Source organism: Dermochelys coriacea, chromosome 4 (genome assembly GCF_009764565.3).
Source record: "Dermochelys coriacea isolate rDerCor1 chromosome 4, rDerCor1.pri.v4, whole genome shotgun sequence".
NCBI lineage: Eukaryota > Metazoa > Chordata > Testudines > Dermochelyidae > Dermochelys > Dermochelys coriacea.
The window spans coordinates 133701564-133712015 of NC_050071.1; the positions used below are offsets into that span (position 1 = coordinate 133701564).

General features: G+C 41.9%; 1 long non-coding RNA gene across 1 annotated transcript; it reads right to left on the minus strand.

The window, feature by feature from the left end:
• Nucleotides 1–855: 855 nt before the first annotated feature.
• Nucleotides 856–9968, minus strand: LOC122459747. The gene is made up of 3 exons (XR_006280623.1): nucleotides 9721–9968; nucleotides 1813–1815; nucleotides 856–897 (listed from the first exon to the last, which is right to left on the minus strand). It is a non-coding gene; the product is annotated as an uncharacterized LOC122459747 (long non-coding RNA).
• Between the last annotated feature and the right edge of the window lie 484 nt (nucleotides 9969–10452).

Here is a 10452-nt window from a genome sequence, read left to right on the forward strand (position 1 = left end):
CAATGGTGATATTTGTGTTATACTTTCAGGACTACTATTTTAGCTATGATCCTGCAAAGACTTTTAGCACATGCTTAACTTTACAAACTCCCACAACAGTCAGCAAGACTGCCACAGTATGTACAACTAAGCATGTACATAAGACTTTGCAGGATCTAGGACTTAATGTTTCATTTTAACACACGCACCATATAGAAATATTCAGCCTGTCTGTATAACAACCATCTTTTACTACAGTATTTCCATGGAAAAGGTCACAGAGTAAATTATATCACCATCTTTCATAGTTGCACATATGAGACAACTCTCCTTTTGACAAAATCCATCAGAATATCACATAATGGCACAATCTGCGTGGCAAGTAATATTACAGGTTTCAGAGTAGCAGCCGTGTTAGTCTGTATTCGCAAAAAGAAAAGGAGTACTTGTGGCACCTTAGAGACTAACAAATTTATTAGAGCATAAGCTTTCGTGAGCTACAGCTCACTTCATCGGATGCATTTGGTGGAAAAAACAGAGGAGAGATTTATCCTCTGTTTTTTCCACCAAATGCATCCGATGAAGTGAGCTGTAGCTCACGAAAGCTTATGCTCTAATAAATTTGTTAGTCTCTAAGGTGCCACAAGTACTCCTTTTCTTTTTGCAAGTAATATTGTAATAAAAAAGGGGTAAATGGCACTGACTTAACGTCTTTGTGTTACAATCTTAAAACTGGTTTCAGAGTAGCAGCCGTGTTAGTCTGTATTTGCAAAAAGAAAAGGAGTACTTGTGGCACCTTAGAGACTAACAAATTTATTAGAGCATAAGTGAGCTGTAGCTCACGAAAGCTTATGCTCTAATAAATTTGTTAGTCTCTAAGGTGCCACAAGTACTCCTTTTCTTTTTTTAATTTTAAAACTGAAATCTGTCAAAACTCTTGGTCTTCCAGAACCTCAGAGGGAAACTTGGTTGTTTCAGAAAAACTCTATTTTGGACATTTTCAAGAGGATAAGAGACGGCATAAAATTCTCAGCCAACTGTAGATAAACTGTACATTGTAACTGTCAGCTACATGTTATAAACCTGCAGGAAATGTTCTTTATTTCACTTGTCAGGTTGTCGTACCAGAAATAAACAGCCAGCAGGTAACTTTGTTTCATTGTTGGTTGACTCTTAGTGCTGTTTTCTTGTTTCCCTCTTTATATGGAACACACAGAGCTACCAGTTGAATACCACTTCAGAGTCTCTTCAGATCTCACAATCTCTTGGGTCGAGCAAAGCCTGATGGGTACTTGGAGGGAAGATCTCAGGAAAAAAACCAAACAATATTTTAGGATTATTTCAAAGCACCACTTTCCTATAAAGCCAGATCCTTTGGCTACCACAAGACCAAGGGCTTGGGAGAAGAAAAACAAACAAACAAAAACACCACTGAACTAAAAAGAAAAGGAGTACTTGTGGCACCTTAGAGACTAACAAATTTATTTGAGCATAAGTTTTCGTCAGCTACAGCTCACTTCATCGGATGCATTCCGGTGAGCTGTAGCTCATGAAAGCTTATGCTCAAATACATTTGTTAGTCTCTAAGGTGCCACAAGTACTCCTTTTCTTTTTTGCGAATACAGACTAACACGGCTGCTACTCTGACCACTGAACTAATAACTTTGAAACACCTTTTAAAAAGACCTGACCTATCTGGAAATATCCTATCTGAGAACATTACAGTTTTAAAGAACATAGTTCAGACTAAATGATCATAATGGTCCCTTTCAGGTTCAAATCTAGTGCCTTACAGGGCTAGTGGTGAATTCTAGGTTCAGTCAGGAAACTGACAACCTCCTCTTTCCTGATGATATAAAGATCCTGCTTCTGCCTCTACATGGGCATGAGAGAACAGTATTTATAGCTATTGAATTTTTTTGTTTTCACTGGTGAAGGGCTGAATCTTTTTTTATCCTGGGCCTCAGGCTGGGGTAATTCTTTTCTAGCTGAGGGGAAGAGCAATTCCATATTTGGCTAGAAAGCCAGAAAATATTTCTGTGGAAGGTCTCTTCTTAAAAATGGCAGCTGTTTGATACCTTAATTGCATAATCACTTGCCTGAATTGTGGCCTGAAACTACTCAGTGAAACATTCAAATAATCCCTCTTTAAACCTGTCCTGTGCTGTGAGGCCTACAAAAAACTTTAACAATGGTTACACTGCTGGTGTGCTGAGACCATAGTCTACTATGCTGACCAATATTGTCTCATGGTTTCCTTGTATTATTCCATTGATGGGAATGTATCCATCAGTTATCTCTTACTGTATACTTAGATTACAAACTCCTTGGGGCAGGGACTATATTTTTGTTCCTTATTTGTACAGAACCTGAATAATGGGGTTGTAGTCCATGACTGGAGCTCCTAGGAACTATTTTAACACAAATAATAAATAATAATAATGAATAATTAATAATACAGGAAGGCAGGTAGGATGTCAAAGCTGCGTGATAGCTTAATTTATCAAGTGTTTCTGCAATTATCACATGAATATCAGCTCTTCATTTGCAGCTTGATATAAATCCCATTGGAATCAACGGCAAAACTCCCATTGACTATGTATGTAGACTTTGACTAATGAGCTTTGGATCAGACACTTTGTATAAGAGTCTTGCTGTTCAGCTATACTATATATTTTATGTATTGTGCGTTTGACTGAACTAATTTAATGAATTTACTGTTAATAATTCAATATATATAATAAATATATAATATATAAATAATATAATAAATAACACACACTTATATATGTTATTTATTATATTATTTATATATTGAATATACTTTATACATATTATATTATATATATATTATATTATTTATATATATATATATATAATGACTGTCAGGCCATCCAGCTTGTTTTGAAACAATGATTGATTTTTTTGAAACAACGATAGATTTTAATTAAAATCTCAGCAAGGGGTCTTACAGAAATGAAAGCATCACATTTATTGGACAATTGTATCTACAAGCTACTTTCTGAATCCCAACACTGAAAGATCCATTGCTCAGCAGTGACATGCAGAATTGAAAGGACTATACACTTGTACAGCAGAGTTATTATGAATTCACAGCAGTTCTATAGGAGAAGTTGTTTGTTTGAGATGAAAAGACCCTATTACACTGTCATGCTGAAGGATGACTCTTTTCAGCCAGCTCTGTCATACAGGTTTTTGTCTTAAAAAGTAAGAAAACAAGGTTGTTTTTTGTAGCTTTCAAATGTAAAGAGTTATGCAGGGATGGCAAGTATTAGAAACAATGAAACTGGTGTAGCTTAGACCCCCATCTTCAGGATAGGGAATTTATATACCACTCAAGGGAAAGACCATCTGTGCATTTCTTGGAAATAAAATGCTCTCTCTCTCTCCCCCCCCCCCTTTTTAAAGAGAGAATTGGAGTGCCCATGAAAAGGTGCTGATTGAATGGTTCTATTTGTCTCCAGGACATGTATAAAAGTCTACCACCACAGTTGCATGTTCCTCTGAAACATCTGGGACAGGCCAGGTTACTATTGGCCTGGACTGGCATGGTCATTCCTATGTTTTTAAGCCAAGATTCTTGAGGTAGCTACTGTTGACATAGTTCAACTTTGACCCATAGAGGATCATCTGTAACTGGGAGATGTCAGGCTAGTTTTAAAGCATTTCTGAGAATGTCAAAAAGGTTGCAGTTAGTGCCAATTGTCATGGCGGTTCTCCTATGTAATTTATTTAGGAATGTAAACCTCCAAATCTTTCTTGAGAGGTCTTGTAGTTAAGGTACTGGAGTGGGACTCAAGAGATTTGGTTCATTTCTCAACACTGTGACAGACTTCCTGTATGATCTGGGGCAAGTCACCTAATCTATCTACACCTCAGTTCCCCATTTATAAAATAGGGATACTAATACTTCCATTCTCATACCATCTCTCTGTTCTGCTCTTTAGAGTGTAAGCTATCTGGGACAGAGACTGTCTCATGCTAGGTGGTTATATAGTGCCTAGCACAATGGGGTCCCAATGGCAGTCAGAATATCTAAGCCCTTAAGCCATCTAAGTAATAGAAATAATAGTTGTTTGTCTGTTTGGTTTGTGGCATGTAATCTAAGAAAACACTTTCCTTTCTCAGGCTACATCTACATGGTGCCTACACACAAAAAATCCTACGGGGGTGGGAAGGTGGGGGGAAAGAACAATAGTAAACCTGAGAGTGTGGGTATGAACACGTCTCAGGCTGTGGCATGACCCCCTACCTGTGCCATTTTGCAGTGTAGATGGAGGTAAGTGATGTGTTCCATGTCCTGAGATCAATAGTCCTCCAGTCCCATCCCCAGAATGCACTGAGCTCTTTCCTACCTGACTCTTGCTCAATGATATAAAGGTCCCTGTCCCCTCATTTTCACCAGTAGTAGTAGTGAGCTGTGTAGACCAATTCAAACAATTTTCTGCTGCACTGTTTTCACCACCACACATGAACATGGAAAGTGCTCCGAGAGCAGCTGCCTGGCCAGCCGAGCACACCCAGGCCCTGATAAATGTGTGGTCAGAGTTCACTGTCCTCTGTGATTTCTTCCACAGAACCAGGCACATCCAGCTTACTGGGCAGTTCTGGAGAGACTGGCACAGGCAGTCATTCACCATACTCTGGCCCAGTGCTAGAAATGGATCAAGCACCTTAAGCTCCAGTACCAAGTGCAAAAGACTCCAGCAGTGACTCTGGGAAAGGTCCTCTAACATTAACTTTCTTCAGGGAACTGGAGCGGGTCCTCTCCTGGGCTCCCAGTATCTAACCTGATGTGACACAAGACCCCTCCTTAAATCCGCCAGGCTCATCATCCAAAAGGATGCAGATAAGGGCCAGTGAGAAGAAGCATCAGGGACCACAGAGAAAGAGGCCCTAGAAGATGTAGAGGAAGAGGAGCAAGTTATTCTGAACCTCTACTTGGAGGAACTGGCTCAGCAAGCCCCTCCTGAGGAGCCAGAGGAGAAGACACTGCAGGAACTGGAACCCAAGGTTGCTTAGTTAACATGCCACCCATCCCGGAAACATCCCCTCTCTCTTTCTCTGGAGCTGGCTAAAAGACTGGTCTCCCTCTCGCAAATGATCCCCAACCGAGACACAATTGTAATTCACCATTTTATTGAATTACCATGAACCACTATAAAGCTTTTGACAGAAGTCAAAGAACAGACTATCATAGTGCCCCGCATCTGTGCTTTTCTTGGCTGATGGCGGGGAGTGGGTGGAAAGATTTTGGTTGGGAGGCAGGACATTTACAAGAGTAACGGTTCTCCAGTGTTACAGATGCTTTCAGGTCCTTTCAAGATTTGGCTCCTTTCACTACAGAACCCTCCTTCCCCCATTACAAATGGGAGACTTCTGGAAGTGGGGAGATGGGTTTATTATAAGGCCAGTTACATCTGAGAAGAAGGAAGGGAACATTTGCTTCTCTGAGGAACATAACAGTGGTCCCCTTCACAGTACAAATGTTTTAAATCATTCCCAGTCCTTGGTGTCCAGGGTTGTTAGAGTTCCTTCTCCGCTCTGAACTCTAGGGTACAGATGTGGGGACCCACATGAAAGACCCCCTAAGCTTATTCTTACCAGCTTAGGTTAAAAACTTCCCCAAGGTACAAACTTTGCCTTGTCCTTGAACTGTATGCTGCCACCACCAATCGTTTTAAACAAAGAACAGGGAAAGAGACCACTTGGAGACATCTTCCCCAAAAAATATCCCCCCGCAAGCCCTACACACCTCCTTTCCTGGGGAGGCTTGAGAATAGTATCTTAACCAATTGATTACAAAATCATTAAAGACCCAAACCCCTGGATTTTGGAATAATGGAAAAATCAGTTAGGTTCTTAAAAGAAGGATTTTATTAAAAAAAAAAGTAAAAATCATCTCTGTAAAATCAGGATGGAAAATACTTTACAGGGTATTCAGATTCAAAACACAGAGGATCCCCCTCTGGGCAAAACCTTAAAGTTACAGAAAACAGGAATAAATCTCCCTCTTAACACAGGGAAAATTTACATAAAACAAAAGATAAACTAATCTGCCTTGCCTGGCTTACCTATACTGGTTGCAATACTGGAGACTTGGATTAGGATGGGTTGGAGAAGATGTATTTCTGACTGGCCTCTCTCAGTCCCAAGAGAGAACAACCCTATAAACAAAGAGCACAGAACAAAAGCCTTCCCCCCACCCCAGATTTGAAAGTATCTTGTCCCCCTTATTGGTCCCTTCAGTCAAGTGCCAACCAGGTTACCTGAGCTTCTTAACCCTTTACAGGTAACAGGATGTTGTCTCTGGCCAGAAGGAATTTTATAGCACTGTATACAGAAAGGTGATTACCCTTCCCTTTATATTTATGACAAGGGTGTCCCCACTTTAAGCCATGCTACACAAGCCAGGATAAAGGGGGACAGATGAGGAATCCACTCTGGCAGCTATTTGAATGCCATGCCGTTTCCCTTTGCCAAGTGGCTTGTAAGTTAATGGAACAAAGTACAGTTGCTGTGTGACTCTTTCTTTTCCTGTTACTTTCTCTGCTCTTTTCTTGATGAAGAGTCAGGATTTCCTGATGCTGCAGGGACTGGTTTGGGGATGGGTGGGCATTTGCAGTGGCTCGCTTCTTCCCCTTCTTGCAGGTTCTGTCAACTAGCTTAGAATATAGTCTATTTCCATACGGATAGCCTCCCATTCCCGTAAGCATTTGTCTGCAAATTTCTGGTGCAGCAGAAACTAGAGATGATTCTTAAGGCTCAACATCAGTGCAAATGTGTTTGGTCCTCCTTCATGGTTCAACAAACCCCTCCATTCAGCAATATGTAGTGGGGTAACAAGTAACACAAACATCTCTCTGGCATAGATTGTCGGATCCCCACCACAGGACTGGAAAGCCACCTCCCTTTTCCAGTGTGGTGTTTTCAAAATGGCTATGTTCTCCAACTTAAAAGACAAAATTAGGAACCATTAAGGAGTCCCTGCCTCCCCAGCTCCAGCCCTCTGGTCCATTGAATTTTTAAAAACTGAATTTTTAAAAACAATTAGTTGATGTTACCTACCATTTTCAGTGAGTGCTTCTTTCTGGGTGGCTGCAAAAGTTGTCTCAGAAAGAAGGATGGAATAATCACATTCCTGAAAAACTGAAAAGTATTGATATTGTGGCCTTCAACAGCACAGTTGTGTTACGATGGTGATTTCTTATCTGCTTTGAAAGGAATGAAAAAGAGCAATGCTGCTCTTGTGAGTCAACTGGAAGGAATTTTGCTGAGGAGGGAGAGCTCATTCTGCCTGTGAGCCAGAAGCAGCAGCCCAGGGACAGTAGGGGTAGATGGAGGATGTCACTGGGGACCTGCTCATTGACATCCACAAGAGGAGCCAGGAGCAGTTTGATTTATGAGGAGAAGGGAGGAATGCACTGCTCAGAGAGAGGAACATTTTCAGAGGCAAGAGTCAGTAAAGATCTGGTTCCTGGAGCAGGATACACAGTGCAAGGAATGTGAGTTTGCCCCAAGGGACTGGGAGCATTCCTTGTAGCAGTCCCTGGTACATGTGGTGGTGGAAAGGATTTGGGTCCCATCTGCTGCAATAGTCACTGCCAGTGTTCAGGAACTGGCATCTCTTCCGTACCCTTCAGCTCCTCATCCTCCTGCATCTGCAGTCCAGCAAGCTGCTGAGGCAGAGGATCCAACCCCCACCCTTGTCAGAGGATAAAAACTTTTATTTTTATCTTCCCTATGGTTGCCAAGGGTAACTGGATCCCCAAGTCCCCACTCCTGCTCCTCTTCCTCCCCCACCCATGGTCCTGCCCCTACTCCTCCTCTTCCCCAAGACCCCGCCCCTTCTTCACCTCTTTCCACAAGCCCTCCCCCCCCGTCACTCGCTCCTCTATCCCCCATCTCCCTTTTGCTCTCTGGATCATCTCAAAGAGCCTGCCTGCAGATTGGAGGCGGCCCTGGCTGAGCAGGATCTGGCACGGGTTAATGACCCGCTCTTCTCCCTACCCTGTGGTAACCAGACTTTTTGTTCAGGTGCCAAAAAGCGTTGCCCTTTACGACCTGACTTTCCAGTCAAAAACTGGACACCTGGCAACCTTAAATGGCACCCAGACACAGAAGCCAAAAAACTGGATTGTCCAGGTAAAACCCAGATAATGTGGCAACTTTAGTCTACCCTTTGGCTTTAGGCTCCACAAATCAGTGTCTTAAGTTGCATAAGTCCCCAGCGCAAGATCTTCCATATTCCTCCCAACCCCAACTCCCCATTTAAGTATATGTGAATAAATAAGCTGGAAATATGCTGAAAGTGCAACATGCACTGACAAAACAGATTACTTTTTTTCCTGAGTTAATAAAGTTGAGTGTGGATAAACTTCCCTGTGCCTCTGACAAAACAGAGAACATGAAAACAAAATAATTGTGCTATCACATACTGAACAGCCCAACAGCCTCTCCTCAGCTCCACCCCCCACCCCCAAACACCATGATCACTGAGAACCATGGGGGTACTCTCCATTAATAGCCGATAAGTGAAACCACTTGCAAAAACCCTGCCCGATCCCTTCATCAACATTTTTCAAGATCCTTCAAAAACTGAATAATTCTTCCTAAACCATGGTCTGGCTAACAGCTGTGAAGGGTAACACAAAGCAAAAGAACAATAACTGCAATTTAACTGGTAAACACCCTCCACAGAACAATCACAAACCAAGAGTCGTTATGCCTGCAGAGGCTTCTGTCCCAATTACCCAGTGAGTCATTACCTAAAAGACCAGCTAATGACCATCAGCAGGAGTGGAACTAAATTGGGCATTGAAACACAATGTTTCCCCCTTGTGTATTTACAGCATCTGGATGTGGTCTAGAGCTTTGTTTGGGACCAAGCTGAGAGAACACCATGTCTGTCTGATGTTCCAAGGTATATCCCTGTCAAGGCTGAATCCCCACTCTGGCACTTCGAGTGCAGAAAGTGGAGGCCTGCAAGGATTTTAAAAATTAATACTTGCCACTCCAGGCTAGTATTAAACTCCCAAAATTACAGCTTTTCTCTGACCTTAGCTTGGTAAATCCTGCCACCATCACCCAAATACAAAAAAAAAAAACCAAAACCCTTGGACCAAGGAAGGAGTACTTGGGTATTCCTCCCTGTGGGGTATCCTCAAGCCCTTTTACCCCCCACTCTGGGGAAGAGCTGAGAAAGAAAACAAAGGAAATTAACTGTTGCTACCAGCTAATCAAACAACATGCACAAACCTCTTAGGACACCAAAAATTCAATCCTGTTCTTAAAAACAAAACAAAAAAGAAAATACATCTGGAACTTAGGTTTTTGCTAGATTTTAAATGACCAAATTCCAAAAATTAAGCACCCAAAATAACTTTCTTGAGGGGTTCAGCTAAAGGTTACAAGTAAACAAAAGCATCTGGAGTTAGCATGGAAGAGTCCATTAGCCATAAGAAATAAACAGAAATAACCCTAATTGTATCTGTCTAAACATGCCTGATCTACTTACACCTTTGGGAGTTCCAGATAAGTAGTTCTAGGTATGATCTGATGATTTATGATCATACCTGACTTAAAGCTTCTTACAGCATTGCTGCTCTGTGTCTCTGCTCTCCAGAGAACAACCACCGACACAAAGGGAAAGCTTCTTTCCTAATTTTAAAAAGCTCTAGCCTTCCCATTGGATTTTTGGTCAGGTGCCCTTTTCTTTACCTGGGGGACTTTGTTAACCCTTTACAGGTAAAGAAAGCAGAGAACAGCCATCAAGAGGGACTTTATAGCTAACTGGGTGGCGGGGTGTCCATAAAAGGTAGCTACCTCACTTCATTTATCAGAATCCCTGATTTCCCTATCCCACTAGAAACCAGCATCAATATGAATGTTCACTATAAGACTATCTGTAAAGGTTTTGCAATCCAATCCTGTCCTATGTTCATTCTCTCCTAATATATTTGCCTTAGTCTCACAAATGTTATGAAGGGCACAGCACATCACATCACAGTAATGCAGATGGGGTTGTCCACACTGACAGCCAACAGGATACATAGACATCACCAACAATCTTTCATCCATCCAAAGGCACACTCCACTACCGTACTGCATCTGCTTAGTTTGAAGTTAAATTCCTATTTTGCCAAGTCATTGGTGTTGTGGTGGGGTTTCATTAGCCAGGGTAGATGCAGGTATGTGGAGTCCCCCAGAATAATCACAGGTATGGAGACGCTATACAGAACCACATAATTTCTGGGGAATAAAGTCCCTTTCACACTGTTCAAGTACAATCCTGACCACCTCAGCACCCTGGCATCATGTACTTTTCCTGTGTGTCCAACATTAGTGCTCATGAGCCTGCCTTTGTGATCCCCTGAGCCCTGAAGAATGAGTGAATCATAATGTTTTCAACTGATGTACTCACTCACTTCTTTTCATCAATGGCCCCTGAAT